Consider the following 18,511-nt stretch of genomic DNA (forward strand, 5'->3'; position numbering starts at 1 on the left):
GGGGTGTCACTGGACGTTGTATTGTGTGTTTATCTTTTTCTTTAATGTTCCAGAAAGTGCATCCTCTTAATGAAAATCAATGAGGGGAAGGGAGTAACATTTCTGACCTACTTTGAATGATTGTGTTGGAAGGAGGTGAGGCACACAATGCTGTTTTAAGGAAGATGCTGGGAATCAGGGTGATGGGTCCTTTAAATGTATCCAGCAAAAACTAGGTTAGCCATCAGCTCCTTTTGAGAGGGAAGGCCAGATTCTGTTTCTTGTGTATGCGGGAACCACTTCTGAATAAGAGTATCCTCCTTTTAGACACAATCCATCACCCATGGATACAATACATGCCCCAGGGCAGCCTGAACTGAGGGAAGGTCAGATGGCAAGCTGGAGTGTGACTGTGCAGCTGCATTGTAGCTGGCGAATAGGTCTCAGCAAACAGCTGTGCTGAATTTCGGAGTGCACTCGTTTGGTTCAATATGTACCCTGCCACTTCTCTTGTCACCTGGGAATAATCCAGTCGTTAGCTTCGGAGACATCCACAAGTGTTGCGGCAAGATAAACTTTATTGTCCAGTTATCTAGTCACAGTATGTAGAACATGTTTTTGATTTTTTTTTCTGAAGTGAAGTTGTAAGTTGCTTGAAACATTAATTTTTTAGTAGTGAAAAATCTACTTGAAATGGAAAGGTCAAGGCCAGTAGAAGAAGTGCTTCAATACCACAACATCTGTCTGTCTATCTTATCTGTCTGTCTGTTTACCTATCTATCTATCTATCTATCTAGTCTCTAGCCCAGGCTAAATTTAAATTCCTTATGTAGCTAGTGATGGGCCTTGGTTTTCCGATCTCCTCCATACCCCAAGTGCTGGGATTACAGGCATAGGTCAGCACACACAGTTTATATGGTGGTGGGGACCACAGCTAGGCAGACACTCAAGGCAAGCACTCTATACCAGCTGAGCGACACCCCTGTTCCTAGACATACAGAACTCAGGCAAGGGGATGAAAGAATGTACAAGAAGGGGACGCACGTTCACGTCCAGCTTTTCATTGAATTGGTTTTGGAAATTGTATGCAATTCGTCCTTTTAGATCTCAGTTTTGAAAATTTCCCCTTAAAAATGAAAATAGACAAACTATATAGGAGGACGCTACTGAGCCAGCTTCTGGCTAGTTGTGCTTTTTAGAACCCACAATGTACACATCTACTTATATTTTTCCTGCAGACTGCAGGCAGTGTGAGACTGTGCACTGTGTGATAGAGGCTCATCTGGAAACAGAAGAGGCTTCCCCAGGGCATAATCTGATTGTCCACATGCAGACTAGCCAGCTGAGCTAATTTGTACTCTTTTTAAAATTTTTAATTTACTTTTTATTTTTTGGTTTTTCGAGACAGGATTTCTCTATATTATCTTGGCTGTCTTGGACTCACTTTGTAGACCAGGCTGGCCTCGAACTCACAGAGATCCGCCTGCCTCTGCCTCCTGAGTGCTGGGATTAAAGGCGTGCGCCACCACCGCCCGGCTTAATTTGTATTCTTGATCAGTGTTTCAACCTACCATTATTTTGAAGAGGAAAGTGGAGGTAAATGGTCCTCAGACTTTGAGGGTAAGGAATCCTGTTCTGAGAGTGTGAGCATATAGGGAGGTGCATGTTGAGCTTAGCAAGTTCCTCTGAGAGACAGCTAGTGAAGCATGGCCATAAGCAGAAGAAAATAACGACTCGCTCTCTGTTCTGACCGTTTAACTACTCCCTCTTCTTGTCTCCACCTCTGCATCACAGAGTGACCTGCTACTGGTCTCCTTAGTGCTGGCAACCACCATGGTCTCCTCAGTCCTGGGTGTTTGTACCATTAAAGGGAGTTATTGCCAAGCACAAAGGACAGCAGCACTAGGAGGTGGAGAAAGGCCCTAAGATCAGACCCTTTAAGGCTACAAACTAAAGCCACATCTTAGTAACTTGAGTGGAGGAAAGAAAGGACAGTGGAGAAAATTGGCCTGGGAGGAACTTGATGGTGATTGCCCAAGATGAGACAAAGGGCCCTTCAAAAGTACAACTGGGCTGTGGGCAGAAGTTTCACCTTAGACTTTGTGGCAAATTGGACTCTAAGTGCAGTGCTATCAAAGTCCTTGGATTATAGAATGGAAAGAGGGAGTAAAAGTGGTTGCTTTGGGAAGATCACAGAGTGGACGTGCAAGCACAGAGGAAGGGGCAGTTTGGGAGAGAGAAATAAAAGTCAAGTCTGTGCGCTTGCAGGTGAAGGGCGAGGATAAGATGTGACGGGCAGTAGACCTGCATGGGATCACTTGGGGTTTTGTATGAGGAAACATTTTCTGTGGTTTTGTGCATTTGTTTTTCACTTGCCAACTGAATGTAATAAATGACGCATTTCATTATTAGGACTTGTAATATATTAAAGGAAAAAATTATATCACTGGGAGAATTGTCTGCTGCTAGCTTAGTGGAGTTCAGTTTGGGAAGAATCCAGAGGGAGGCTGGAAAGGCCTGGGCCCATAGCCTAGACCTACACCTGTGAGTCTGAGTGGGCTTTTTGACTCCTTGACTAATTGGACCTATTAGGGCAGCCAGAGGAAGTTGCAATGAGATTAAAAGAGGTAGGGAAGAACAGGACTAAGTGGATTGGGTATACATTATTTAAATTTGATAGCTGCAATCACAAGATTCTTAGTTCACTGCTCGAAAATCTTGCGCAATGTGATTCTACTGGGTCTCTGGATTTTTAGTGAATGATGACCTTGGCCAGCAGTTTTTATTCTACCAACTTTTATTCAGTTTATATTAGTCTGCAGGCAAAATGTCATGATAAATATTACAAAATAAAAAATACAAAAAATATGAATAAGGAGGAGGAAACCATGTAAACAAAAAAGCTTTAAGTAAGAGATTTGATGCTGCAAGAGAAGCAAGCAAATGACACTAGAACTCATGGGGAAGGAGCAGAAAAATCACTGCCAAAGAAGTGAAGAGGGCTCCAACGATGAGCAGGCAGCAATTTGCCAGGAAGACAAGAGTCAGATGTGAGCATAGCTCCTTTGAGGGAAAGGCATTTCAGGTGTAGAGCACAGATCAAAACGTGGCAGGAAACACAAAGCTGTGTTGAGTCATAATTGGGTACAGCTGGAATCCAGTGAGCAGCAAGAAGTTTAATGGGCAGTGGATCTGTGAGGCACAGAAGCCTGGTCCAGAGGGGTCTTATGTCATGCTAGGAAGCTGGTCTTCATTTGACCGGCAGCCGGGAGCAAGAGGAATTTAAACATTTAGTTTGGCAGTAAAATGGAGGCCAGATTAGAAGAGTGGGATACGGAAAGAGCCAAGACCTGCTTGGAGGCGCGGGTAATAGCCCAGGAGAAGGAAGGCAGAGCATCAGTTACAGGGTAGCAATGAAAGTGGGAAGAAGCATTAGGTTAGAAGATTGATGGGAACTGCGTGAGGGTGAATGAAGGGTTCTAGCCTGATTAAGGAGAGGTGCCTATAGCCCCAGGATAAGGAATGTGAGGAAGATAATGGGCTTTGCTTTTAGAGGGACTGATCTACATAGAGATCAAGCTACAGTGCTCAGGATTATGGTCTGGGCTAGTATGGGGACGAGAGAGAGGGCGAGGGAGTCACATCGATGAAAGGAACGTAACAGTTGAAAGGATAGAACTTGGGTTTTACCAACAATAAATGAATCAGAAATGTTCACAAAGAAGACACTAAAGCAATGGCCAGACTGGAGATATTTGAGTTATAGGATTTTGAGGAAATAAGAGAAAAGACTGAAGAAGGAAGAAGTGGATGTGTATCAAGTGCTCTACACAAGTTGAGAGCTGACAAGAGGGTATTTATTTGTCGATTATGCCTCTGGTGCTCTGTGCCGGAGTATTTTTACGAGAATCAGGTGATATGGGTTGATATTAACTAGCAGATGAGGTAGGGCTTGTAGGACAGCGAGGTGATAAAGCCATCCCAGATCTGGGAAGTGTTGAGCATTTCTAAGTCTATATAAACCAGAAAACACGTAAATGACTATGTGCAGGAGGCTCTGGCCACAAGCTATGGGGGAAGTCACACTGTCACCAAAGGAGACAAGACTCCACCTCTGTTGTCACACAGTTGCCATAATTACTCTTCCTTGTTGTGCCTCTGGAGGTGAGTTTTCCATTTCAAGTTCTCATGCTCAGAACCATTTTCCATATTTTAGGCAAATGCCAGCAAGTATTCACACCATCAATATTTACAATGTAAAACCCAGAGTTGATAGATCTGTGAAGTGTCATATTTTAGCACAAGATGAAAATAGCAGCACACAGTACAGGCAGTGGTATGCATTCCTAGCAGTACTTTCTTCAGCAGTGTTTTGGAATTCTTCCTTTTGATTGTAAGAAACTTCTCAACTTCCTGGCTGTATTTTATTTTCCATGGAAGGAACCATTGCGACTTCTTTCTTTAGTGCCTTTATTAATATAATTTTCAATTTCAACATGTATTTATGCATGTGTATATTATATACACACATATATAGTACTTAGGTAGCAAGTAATGGTGGTAAAATGATGAAAAACAGATGGCCTTTTCTAACACAGAGGTTTATAATCTTGTGGAATAACTCCCAAACAAATCCACACATAATGTAATTATATTCGCTATAAGTGGTGTGGTAGAAAATACTGTGTATAGTGAGTACAGCCACCTGTGTTAGATAGTCTTCTGTCACTGTGGCAAAAGTACATGAGAGCAACAGTTTTAGAAGAACAGATTTATTTTGGCCCATGGTTTCAGATTACAGTCATCTACCTCTATTGCTTTGAGACTGAGACAAGACAAAGGAAAATATAGGTGTAGAAGTATATGGTAGAGAAGGTTTCTGTTCTCCTGGCAGAGAGGGAGAGAGAAAGAGAGAGGGAAGGAAGGAGGATGGGATGGAAGGAAGGGTTCAGGAACAAGGTACACCTTTCATCTATTTCCTCCAAGTAGGCTCCAATTCTTCCAAGCCTGTTTAGCTATGAACTCATGAATAGAATAGACAAATCCATCAACAAGTTGAGCTCCATCATGATCCATTCAGCTCTCAGTAACCTCCTCTCTCTGGGGACCAAACCTTCAACATACCAGTCTTTTGGAGGAACACTTCATATCCAAATGATAACACTGCCCTAGTGAGGGGCAAGAAGCAAGCTAAATGTAATAGTGGGAGTCTGTTGGCTGAAGGTCCTGGAGTGCTGGTGATTGAACATCTCAGACACGTGAAGCCTCCTGTCCTAGAACAGTTCCTAGCCCTCCACTGAACTCTTCCTGGATCACCGGAGACAATAGACCATTTCTCTTTTCCGAGTGCTAGCTGCAGCATCTCCTTTACTTTCTGGCAGCTACAGGTTTTCCCATGAGTATTGTATACAGGAAGCTGCCAATGTGGGAGAGCGAGTTGTGTTCTGTAAATAGGGCACCTATCTGAGGAGCAAGAAGGAGCTAGAATCCACTCAACAGCGCTCAGCATGATAAGCCATGTGCTCTGGCACAGATCTGCAGGTGTCTGGAGGAAGGGGTACCTTCTTCCAAAGCATATTCTCGGAAGGGGCCCATTTTCTAAGTTGCACAAGGATAGCATGCAGATTAGCAAAGACTTTGAGCACACATTTCTCCCTAAGTACACAGTGTGCTCACTGAGGCAGAGAATTACATAATCTTACACAGCAAACAATGATTGAAGGTATTTTTGTCGAAAGCACTTTAGGGATTATAAAAATAAGTAAGGCAGAGATCTTCTTTGGAAGCACTAATCACTGCCTTCAAAAGAGAGTAAGTAGTTAGCTTTGCTTTTTCAATTACATGAAGAAATTGATTTTTATGGTGCAATTAGTCATAATTGACATCCTCTTTCAGATGTATCCAATTTAAGACAGAAATAAACACCCAGTGATCACGATACACTGGCCTTCACTTTAAAATTCTGGGGCAGAAGAGATGATTTATTATTTTATTCGAAGTTTTGCTGTTGAAGACTTGTTTCTTCCACTAGGTTAGTGGTCCTCAGAGTGGTTCTAGGACCAGCAATGTTTCATGTTATCCTGGAACTTGTTCAACTCACAGTATCTTGGTCTCTGGCCCTATGCTCAAGAGTCTCTGCTGTTGTCAGCTCTGGGTAATTGTGGGACACTTTGAAGCGTAAGGACCACTGCTCTTGGGACAAAGCAAGAAATACAATCTTTGCTCTGAAACATGGGGACGAGTTTTGTTGCAAAAAGTCCTTGACTTTTCACCCTAGCCGACTTCTGAACCTCATAGAAAGTATTAAGCACACTGAATGGATCATGAGATCCTCCGGTTCTCAGGAAGTGCCTTAGCAAGCATTGCTCAGTTATCGTCTAGACACCAAGACCTGGGCACATGCTGGCGATAAGACAGAATGCAGAGATTGCCAGCGCTTTCTAGAAGTTCACACCTGACAGAAGAAACAATATGGAAAGTCTTAGGTACTACCTCCAAGATTGGCATTAGACTACAAACAGCTGTAATAGGCTGGTTAGGGGATGGTTAGCCTTCCTGAATAACATTTTCCAGTCTTTGGTCTAACTTCAGAGTATCTTCCTCAATATTCAAGACTATTAAGAAACCATTTGATTTGCATTTCTCTGATGACTAAGGACGTTGAGCATTTCTTTAAGTGTTTCTCAGCCATTCGATATTCCTCTGTTGAGAATTCTCTGTTTAATTCTAAGCCCCATTTCTTACTTGGGTTGTTTGGTTTGGTGGTGTTTAATTTCTTGACCTCTTTATATATTTTGGATATTAGACCTTTGTCAGATGTAGGGTTGGTGAAGATCTTTTCCCAGTCTGTAAGCTGTTGCTTTGTTCTGTTGACAGTGTCTTCTGCCTTACAGAAGCTTCTCAGCCTCATGAGGTCCCATTTATTAATGGTTGACCTTAAGGCATGGGCTTGGTGCTCTGTTCAGGAAGTTGTCTCCTGTGCCAGTGAGTCCCAGGCTCTTCCCTACTTTTTATTCTAACAGATTTAGTGTCTCTGGTTTTTTGTTTTTTTGGTTTTTCGAGACAGGGTCGCTCTGTGTAGCCTTGGCTGTCCTGGACTCGCTTTGTAGTCCAGGCTGGCCTCGAACTCACAGCGATCTGCCTGCCTCTGCCTCCCGAGTGCTGGGATTAAAGGCGTGCGCCACCACGCCCGGCTAGTGTCTCTGGTTTTATGTTGAGGTCTTTAATCCACTTGGACTTGAGTTCAAAATGACTCTGAGAATCCATCTTACACCCATCAGAATGGCTAAGATCAAAAACTCAAGTGACAGTACATGGTGGTGAGGATGTGGAGAAAGGGGGACACTTCCTCATTGCTGGTGAAAGTGCAAACTTGTACAACCACTTTGGGAATCAATCTGGCGCTTTCCCAGAAAACTGGGAATAAGGCTTCCTCAAGACCCAGCTATTCCACTCCTTGGAATATACACAGAAGATGCCCCACCACACAACAAGGTCATATGCTCAACCATGTTCATAGCAGCCTTATTTATAATAGCCAGAACCTAGAAACAACCTAAATGTCCCTTAGTTGAAGAATGGATAAAGAAACTGTGGTATATTTGCACTATGGAATACTACTCAGCTATTAAAAACAAGGAGATCCTGAAATTTGCAGGCAAATGGATGGAACTAGAAATCATCATCCTGAGTGAGTTAGTCCAGATCCAGGAAGACTCACATGGTGTATACTCACTTATAATTGGACACTAACCCAGAAGGGATGTCCCATGAAAGTCTTCACTTACCAGGTGATCAGGATAGAATCAGGGACTTCCTATTGGGACTCTAGGTGAGGGAAAATATGGGAGAATGGGGAAATAGAAGGATCCAGAGCGTCATAGAAACCCACAAAAAAAAAACATCATGACAGGTGGATCTGAAGCCAGGGGAGGGGTCTACTCAAACTACTGCACCAACCAAGAACAATACATGCAGTAAACATTGAACCCCTACTCAGATCTAGCCAATGGACAGGACATTCTCCACAGTTGTAGGAGAGCAGGGACTGACTGTGACATGAACTCTGGTGCTCCATATTTGACCACTTCCCCTTGGTGGGGAGGCCTCGTGGCACTCAGAAAAAGGATAAGTAGGCTACCAGGATGAGACTTGATAGGCTGTGACCTTATGGTGGGGAAAAAGGCCCCCTTCTATCACAGACCTAGGGTAGGGGAAAAGGGCAAAAGAGGGAGGGAGGAACGGGAAGATAAAAGTGAGAGGATAACAGCTGAGATGTAGTCTGAATCAATTAATAAAAATAAAATAAATTTAAATAGAAACCATTTGAGGGGCTGCAGAGATGGCTCAGTGATTAAGAGCATTGACTGCTCTTCCAGAGGACCTGAGTTCAATTCCCAGCACCCATATGGCAGCCCCCAACTGTCTATAACTCTAGTTCCAGGGCATCTGGCATCCTCATACAGATGCACATATAAGCAAAATACCAATGCATATAATAAATACATAAATTAAAAACGTTGGAGAAAGTATTGGAATGCACATAGGCAATTTTCTTACTGAAGTACTCCATACTTTTTTTTTCTTTTAAAACAGTGGTAGCTTGGGAATGATTAGTTGGTCATCACAGAAATTTACTGGGCTCTTCGATTTTATCTTTTTAAAACATTAAAAAAAAAAATAAAAACAATTAACTATTCAGTTTACATCCCAAATGTAGCCCCCTCTCTCTTCTCCTCCCAGGTCCATCCTCCCTCTCTCTCCCCTACTCCTCAGAAAAGGAGAGCTCCAGCCCTATGTACCCACCCACCTCAGCTCATCAAGTCACATCAGGACTGAGCACATCCTCTTCCCCTGTGGCCTGCTGAGGCAGCCTTGCCAGGGGAAAGTGAGTTAAAGACAGGCAACAGAGTCCTGTCAGAGACTGCTCCCCTTCCTAGGGGGCCCATATGAAGCCTGAGCTGCCCATCTGCTACATCTGTGTAAGGGGCCTAGGTCCAGCCTGTGCATGGTGCTTTAGTCTCAGCCAGCCCCTCTGGACCTTGGTTCTTAACCCACTATAATCCTCAGCCTTCACTGATCCTCTCACCCTCCTGACTGACTTACACTGCTACGTTCCTGGGTACAATCTCCATCCTTCCATCTTTCCAATCATTCTCATACTGTTGGTAATGTCTTCCATTACTGAGTTTTAAAATTATACATACATGATAATAGTCTTGAAACTTATACCTTTTGTGTGGCTTTGTTCTTGGATTCTAAATGAAACGAGAGTCATTGTCGCTATTTGGCTAATTACCTCAAATTGACAGATCCTAAACTTAACTCTTGGCATTTACCCCAAGCCTGTTCTTCAGCTAATGTGACTCCTCTCTTCCAGGAGCTTCATGACTTTTCTGTCCCTCGTGTCCTGTGTCACATCTGTCAGCAGTTTCTCTTTTCTGTGATCCCAATGCTTAGGGTCAGAACTTCTCACCACTTGTGACTTCTGGGCCACCATTCTATGTCTTGCTTGAGCTGTTGTCATAACATCCTATCTTGGTTTCACACTGTAGTCAAGGGATAACATTTAAGCATACATTTAAAATTTTTAAATTAAAAAAGAATTTATTTTGACCCTCAGAGAGTTTTAGATCAAGAAATGCTGCACTTCTCAGGTAAAAACAGTCATGGAAGTACCAAGTATTGACTTATTTCTAAAATGCTATCATTTTTATTAGAAACACTCCCAAGGGAAACATATTTTTAATGTTGTGGAAATTCAAGTATCAGAAAATATTGGATTAAAAATGTAACTTACTAAACCTTTTAAAAGACCATTCATGGCATTGTTGAAATATAATCGTGACAAATTAATGTTTTAGTTATCTTTGCTGCGGAAGCATAGAGGCTGGATTGTTGGGCCTGAAGTCTTTTAATACAGTTGATAGGAATGTGTGCATGTGCAGAGAAAGAAGGATTGACCAACTACCTCTGGGTGGTTTTACATCATATTTTTCCAAGCCTGTTTTATCCACTCTTTTATCAAATAAAATATCAGTGTTTTAAACTTCAAATTAAAAAAAAAATACCATAAATTAAGACAAAACAAAACAATGATTTTCTAAATAAAACCTCTTAAGGCTTTATTCAGCAGCAAAGCTGTATGCTGGCCTTTAAGTCTGTGGTAGTCAGCTGTCCATCTTGAGGAAATCATCTTGAAGGAGAAAAGGTGTATTTAGAGACTTTGGTCCATGGTCCATGGGTCTATTGTTTTTAGGTTTGGTGAGGCAGAGAAGGAGTGGAAGTAAGTGGGGAGGGTGGGGGTATGGGGGTTTGGGAGGTGGAGAGTGGGGTGGAAGGAGGTGGAGACAGAGTTAAAAGAATAGGAGGTTGCTCACTTTATGCTGTGGCTGGGGGATGGGTATAGCACCACCACATGGGGTGTCTAACACATGAGTCTAGTGAGGCATTTCTGATCTAAACTATAACAAGGGCCCAACGTGAACTGGCCTCAATGGAACTGATAATTTCACCTCTTAGTCTTCTTGTCTTAACTCTGTGTTGCTCTAATAAAATATTCCAGAACAAGATTAGAAGGGCTATCCAGTGACAGAATTACAGAGCCATTCTCTGGTGAATGTGGGGGAAAGAGGAGACTTTACATTGTCCTTTATAGTGAGCCTGCTTTTGAAATAATGGTGTAAATACTTTCCCAGAGTGAAACCCTCATGCTCCACCTACCTCCCATCTTCAGGTGAGGCCACATTCGGGATCATGGTTTCTCATATGAGCTTTGAGGAAGACAGTTAAACAGTGGCACACTCTAGTTTCCATTCTGATTCCATCAAACATACTGAAGGCTTCCTTTCTCTGGATTCCTGCAGTATCTCCTCTGCCTGGAACCTTCTCGTAATCACTTGGATTTCTTCCCCTTGTCCTCCACGTTTCTGTGAAATTATCTTCTCCATTAGGCTTTCTTTGGAAATGTGTATAAAGTTGTAACCCCTTTTATTTCTAGGTTATGCTGTTGTTTTCCTCAATTTAATTTTGACATCCATAATAAAATATATTGTCATCATTTGCTTATATGACTCTTGCCTCCCCAGTGCATTTTAAGCCCCACAGGTGATGCTTCTATATGTGTGTGTATTTTATTGTATTCCTAGCACTTTGGACAGTGCCTGGCATATGTTAGGTGCTCAGTAAATGCCTGTTGATTGAATGGGTGCATTTAATTTGAGGTAAGTAGGTTAATTTTGATTCTTTGTTGTATAAAAACTTCGTAATAAATAATGGAAAACTAAATTTCTAATTACCAAAGATAGATAATTTGCAGTAGAAATGTTGGATTACAGGAGACTGTTTTTTACTAATTTTATGATAGGAAATAAGAAAATATCTTGTAATTTATGTTTATTCAATCAGTGATGACAGCAATATGCTTCATGTCACATATATTTTTGTATTTTGTCTCTTATGAAATTTCTGTTTTGCTGTTTTCCCATGTATGTGAATTTTTATAATAATGAAAAATATATATTACCTAGATTTGGGGCTTCTCTAGATGTTTCAAGATATATATCACCCAGAGAAAGCAATTAGACTAATATATATATAATTTCCCTTAATGTTTCAGGTAAGACTAAATTTTTATTTCCAAAAACGAGTGGAATATAATGTCTTATTCAATTCCTATAATATATATTCTCTTGCATGTATGGCTCGGAAAAATACCGAAACACCTGCAAAGTGGCTAAAAACACTTTGGGTTTGCATTGGCATTTAGGGAATTTTTTGAAATTTTTAAGTCAGCAATTTTGTTCTCTATTACTTCTTTTATAATGGTCATTCATATGTTTATCCACTTAGGAAATGAGTCACGTGTACGCCTCCCATGGGAAAACACAAACATTTTTGATGATAGGGCAGATGGGCTAAGAGCTTTGCCAGAGCCATGCCCAAGGCTGTGTAGAGCACCAGGAAGGGTCAGATAAGCAAGGCTCAGTTTGGTCTTAGAGCAGGTGATGATGTTTCAGCTGAAATTTGTAAGTAGATGCAGGGAGGCTAGCATATCACTGGCAAAGAAAATCACATGCTCTATGTAGTAGTAAGTTAAGAATGGGCACTACAATGGCCATCATGAAAAGTACATGGATCAGAATGGCAGGAGATGCTTGGGCTTTGAGGTCGGCCCAGAGAGTGAAGGGCCTGTAAGTCTTGCTAGCACCAAGTCAGAAAGTTTTTTTGTTTTTGTTTTTCTTTCTGTAAGTGGAGGAAGATAAAATAGGGATTCCATTGAAGATAGGAAGGTTATTTAGGGGACTTCTGACTCTGTAATCAGAAGAAAAATATCAGACAAACCCTAACATCTAACAAATGACAGGAGGGGGAGGAGGAGAGAGGGAGAGGGGAAAGAGAGCTACCACCTGTTGTAAAGATTGCCTTCCAGGTGAGTGCCAGCTTGACTCCTCCATGTTCTAGGTCTCATGTGTGGGCGTTTTTAGCAATGGGGTCTTACTGTCAATGTAACCATGAGTACTTGCCAAGAACCCCAAAGGAGATAACTCACTCTGGGCATCCGACTTCTTGTTTGATATATTGTGGTGTCTAGTGGAGGTGTTGGTATCACATTACAGGGTAAATCCACACCAAAATATCTATCTATCTATCTATCTATCTATCTATCTATCTATCTATCTTTTTAAAGGAAGCTTCTACAGTAGTAGGTTTTCATATGATTTTTTTCCCCCAGAATATCTTCTTGTTGTTTGTTTATTTTTTCTGGCTGACCTGGAGATTGTGTATGAATTGATAGTAATTGAGAAAAAGGCTTGTACAGGACTCAGGCCAGACAAGATTTCAGCATGGAGAAAGGAGATGGGCACCAAGTCTCAACACTAGCAAAGTACCCATTGGCAGTTGATATTGGCGAGGAGATGTAGAGCCAGTTTTATTTTAAGGGTGTGACAGCCCTTACCGTGGCCGCCACACACACATCTATGACTATATGGGCAGTACAGACTGAAATTGATGGGTTAAGGAAAAGGATACAAAGTTGGATTTTTAAAAAAGGACACAAAATTGAGTGGGTATGGAAGGAGAGAATTAACCTGGGAGGAGTTAATCTAAATGCATTGTACAAAAGTCTCAAAGGACTAATAAAAGCGAGAAAAAAAGAAAAGTTCCCCTTTTTCTAGAATTTATGGCTGAACTTGTGTCCTTTTATAAAGAACGTTCTTCTGTGCTAATTACATGAGTCCCTTTATAGGATAGAGCCATCACGACGCAAACATCTCCCGAGTTTCTGCTTTAGTAGATGCCATCGCTGCCTTTTACTGAGACTGAACAGTAAGGAGAAAAAGGAGGATGAAGATACTGGGGAGGAGTAGGATGAGTTCAGTATTGTTTATCCTATATTTAAAATGCCCAAGAGATGTCCAAATGGTCTTCTGAAATGTGGTTCATATAGGGAAATGCTGCTGATAGAGTACAGTTAGGAGTTCGGTGCACATAAGCCCTACTTGAAATTGTTGGTGCTGTTGAATTCATTCGATCTCTGAGCACACAGCCAGGCCAGCAAACAGGAAGTGTTTAGGGAAATGCTAATACTCCAAGACAAGCAGAAGGAGAAGGCACAGCCAGAAGAGAAGAATTAGCACAGAACTTATCTCTAGGCTGATGGGAGAGGACACCAGTGGACCTAGAGTGTGATGTAGATGCAGTAATTCTCGATGTTCAGCAAGGGAAGTAGATTGTTGTTATATCATTGTGAACAAGATACAGAAGTGCATGGTGGATGAAGGGATGCTAAACAGGCTCCTGATTAGTCAAACAAACATTCTCCAAAGTTGTCATTTTAACAGTTGATGCTAAGTTGGATGAAGTTTTTCAGTTTCTGATCTATTACTATTTGCTATCACTGTTTTAATTAATAGTTTGGTTTTAAGAAGGTATAACCAAATATTATAAAGTTGAAAGCTGGGAAGGATACCTAATGAGTAAAAAGCAGAAATGAGATTCAAAATATTTCTAGAAAAGTTAGAATAATGAGTAAACACATGTAATTGAAATGTAGACTGTTCTTTGTTGGTCTTGAAAATTACATGTGTAGGCATAGGATTGGTGAAGTCTTTATTTGTTTTTTGTTTTTGTTTTCAAGACAGGGTTTCTCTGTGTAGCCTTGGCTGTTCTGGACTCACTTTTGTAGACCAGACTAGCTTCAAACTCACATAGATCTACCTGCCTCTGCATCCCAAGTGCTGGAATTACTTTTGTGGCCCTATCTGACACATGGCTACTAAAAACATTGACTGATCAGTCTTGGGGTCCATGTGTGTGAACAGAATATGTTAACATATGGTGGTAATCATTTAAATTAGGTCACCAATTCAACTTATAGGCAATACTTAAAGAGAAACAAAGATGTAGGTAATATTGGCTTGATGTATAGAAAAGTGAATTATTTGGAAAGTTCGTCTTATGAAGACTATACAAAGGAATTGAGGGTGTTCAGCTTAAAACTTCAACCATAGTAAGCACAGTCATATCACAGAACTGGTATAGTTTTGACTTGGATAACTTGGATTAGTAAATAGCAGGAGAATGCAGCATTGAGCTCATCCAGAAGGTATTTTATATTTATAGAGACTGCTGTTTTGTACTCTGAGACTTGCAAGATTTCTGCTGTGGATGGAACAGCTGCTTGGGGTGCAACCATGAGTTCTGGTTTACTGAACTGGCTATGTAACCACTGACTCAAGAGACACTTCACTGAAGGTTGTAGCCACACCTCCTGGAACTGGAAAGGAAGTAACTCTTTGCTCCTAGTGCTTTAGAGTAGTGGTTCTTCTAACATTGCCACCATGTCGTCATCCAAAGTCCTTGTTTATCATCCTAAAACTGAGAGCAAAAAGAATTGATGGCTTGCAGTAAAAGCTTAATGCCGACTTCTATTTTATGATTCATGTGCAAATCAATAATACCTATTAGGCAGTAACTTGAACCGATGCTTTAACACACCTGAGCCCGGTGTGCTGAGGAAGTACCTACTTGTCTGAAGACCAGGTTCAGATTTTTGTTTCATTTCTGTTATTTGTTACTTATGAAAACTAGTAGCAAGCCTGTCCTGGTGGCCCATGCCTGTAATCCCAGTACTCAGTGAGGAGGAAGAGGCAGAGGCAGAGGCAGAGGCAGGCTGATTTCTGTGAGTTCAGAACAGTCAAGGCTACACAGAGAAGCCTTGTCTCAAAAACAAAACAAAACGAAACAAAACAAAACACCCAAAATAATAAATAAAAATTAAAGTAAAAACCAGTAACAGTATATGTACATTTTAGAAAAAGGAGGCAATAAGATACCCAAAGTCCCACCATATAAACATTTCACTCTTAATATTTTAACTTTTTATGGTAGGACAAATAATAAGAATAAAAATCTGGTGGAAATGTAGGTGCATTTTGTGGGTTAATTTACCTAATTCCACTGAGTATAGTCTTACTATTTCCCAGGTGGGTAAGTTCCTTGGGTGGTCAGGCAGCTGCCCCAGCCTGCACTCTTAACCAGAAGGCTAAGCTGGGTCCAGTACATGTAAAAATGTCTTCTGCATATATTTTGTTGTGAAAAATGTAGTTTCCTACATTAATTCTAAAAGCTTTATTTCATTGCCTAACTAACAGTATGTTATAACATCCCCATGTTTGGACTCAGTACATTATTTAGTGCTTGGTGGCTCTGATTCTTAAGTTTTTATCTTTTGGGGTCCCTTCATTAACAATAGCTTTTAACATAGAATTTGAGACAGTGTTGCCTTGCTGATACCCCAGGTTGCATATTGAAAAATGGCATCTGGTCTTGAGGAAGCCCTATTCCCAGTTTTCTAAGGTAGCACCAGATAGATTTCCAAAGTGGCTGTACTAGATTGCATTCCCACCAGCAATGAAGGAGTGTTCCTCTCTCCCCACATCCTCGCCAGCATGTGGTGTCACTTGAGTTTTTGATCTTAGCCATTCTGATGGGTGTAAGATGGAATCTCAGAGTTGTTTTGATTTGCATTTCTCTGATGACTAGAGATGTTGAGCATTTCTTTAAGTGTTTCTCAGCCATTTGGAATATACCCAGAAGATGCTCCAGCACACAACAAGAAAATTTGTTCAACCATGTTCATAGCAGCCTTATTCATAATAGCCAGAACATGGAAACAGCCTAAGTGTCCATCAGTAGAAGAATGGATAAAGAAACTGTGGTACATATACACTATGGAATACTACTCAGCTATTAAAAACAAGGAATTCCCGAAATTTGTGGACAAATGGATTGAACTAGAAATAATCATAGTAAGTGAGCTAACCCAGAGGCAGAAAGACTCAAATGGTATATATTCACTTATAACTGGACACTAGCCCAAGGGGCAGGTCCCATCAAAATCTGCACCTACCAGGAAAGTGGGATAGAGGTGAGAACATCCTATTGAGACTCTAGGTGAGAAATATATAGGGGATAGGGAAGTAAGTGGATCCAGAGGGTCCTAGAAACCTACAAGAGGAACATTATGATGAGTGGATCTGAGCCCAGGGGTTCTGCTTGATCAAAGGCACCAACCAAGGACAAAACATGCAGCCATCATCAGACCCCTACCGAGATCTAACCAAGGGACAGAACATTCTCCACAGTTAAGTGGAGACTGGGGACTGACTTTCACAGGATCTCTGGTGCCCCATATTTGGCCATGTCCCTTTGTTGGGGAGGCCCAATGGCACTTGGAGGAAGGATAGCAGACTACCAAGAAGAGACTTGATACCCTAGCACCATAATCAGGGGGAGGAGGTCCCCCTTGGTCGCAGTCATAGGGAAGGGGGATTGGGGTGAAAGTGGGAGGGAGGGAGGAATGGGAGGATGTATGGGATGGGATAGAAAATGAGATGTAATATGAATTATTTTATCTTTCAATAAAAATGTGTTAAAAAAAAAAGAAAAGAAAAAGAAAAATGGCATCTGTCCTCTCAGGCATCCTTTCTACCCTCCTGTGAATGCTGTCTCAGGAGGGCAAGAGGGTTAGGCAGCCCAGTCAGAAGGGTGGCCACATGTCAAGGAAATAAGAGCAAAATACTATATAAGTAATTTTATAAATATATTTTGAATAATCTATACTCCACCTTCCCTCTATTAATTTGTTTTCTGTACTATGTTTTGTTTGTATGGTTATATAGTTTTTACAATCTATTTTTTTAATGTAATATGTGAAAGGTAAACACACACACTTATTTGATATCTTTGGGACTATGTTTCTGTTTCTTTCTTCCTTTATTTTGTTTTGATTTTTGAAAGGGGTATCGTATAGTCCAAGCTGACCTTGAACTCACTATGTGGATGAGGCATGCCTTGACCTCCTTGATCCTCCTGCCTCCATCTCCTAAACGTTGGGATTACAGACATGCAGCACCATGCCAACCTCTTAATTTTTTAAGCTATGTTTTTTTTTTCCTTTAGCAAGAGTTTACAGATTTCAGCACATAATTTTACATACTACTTGATTTTCTTACAAAGAGTTATCAGCTATTCTCATTTATTTACTTTTTTCATCCTAATTCAGAATAAATTTAAGAGGGTTTTCTGTTTCTTAAGGCTTCATTTAAATCTCTTAATTTATTTAAATATGATATCTTTGTAGTATTACATTTACATTTAAGGGTCTTGTCCAATTCAGCTTTTATTGAAGCATTCTTCATTCCGTACAGTCCGTCTTGGTAGGGAAGGCAAGGCGCAGGAGCTTGACATGCTCACCACAGTCAGGAAGCAGAATACACGAACGCACGAATGCACGAATGTACGAATGTATGAATGCACGAATGCATGAATGCACGAATGCACGAATGCACAAATGCACAGAAGCATGCTCCTCAGTTCCTTTGTCCATTTATCTACTGCAGGATCTTAGTCAGGGATGGTGCCAGCCATAGTGTGGGGTCCTCCCACCTCAATTAACGTAATTAAGATGATTACCTGTTCCTGTGCCCCAGGCCCTTATCCCAGGAGATTCTACATTCCATTAGATTGCCAACACTAGTAATGACAGAAGGTTGAATTATTGTATGCAGATTTCTTTTTTACTTTATTGAAGGTTATTTGATGCATGCTGAACTATGACTATTTGAAGTGTATCACTTTATCAGTTTTTATTTTTTATTAATTAATTACATCTCAATTGTTATCCCATCCCTTGTATCCTCCCATTCCTCCCTCCCTCCCATTTCCCCCTACTCCCCTCACCTATGACTGTGACTGAGGGGGACCTCTTTCCCTTGTATATGCTCATAGGGTATCAAGTCTGTGAAACTATTATCATAAGATATCTGTTTTTCCATATTACAAAAAAATTTTAATTTTTCTTGAAATCTATCCCTTTGACCTTCTTCCCAGGCAGGCATTTATCTGTTTTCAGAAATTGCAGTTTCACCTGCCTTTTCTAGAATTATAGGTAAATGGAATGATATAGTGTGTACTTAAAATTTTTTTTCATGTCTGGCTTCTTGCACTCAGTGAAATGATTTTGAAG

General features: G+C 40.9%; 1 protein-coding gene across 2 annotated transcripts in view; it reads left to right on the forward strand.

Moving 5' to 3' along the window:
* Positions 1–18,511, forward strand: part of Elapor2 (endosome-lysosome associated apoptosis and autophagy regulator family member 2) — a 164,758-nt gene that overhangs the window by 970 nt on the left and 145,277 nt on the right. The gene's annotated exons all lie outside the window — the stretch shown is intronic.

The sequence above is a fragment of the Acomys russatus genome, chromosome 10 (assembly GCF_903995435.1).
Source record: "Acomys russatus chromosome 10, mAcoRus1.1, whole genome shotgun sequence".
In the NCBI taxonomy this organism is placed as follows: Eukaryota; Metazoa; Chordata; class Mammalia; order Rodentia; family Muridae; genus Acomys; species Acomys russatus.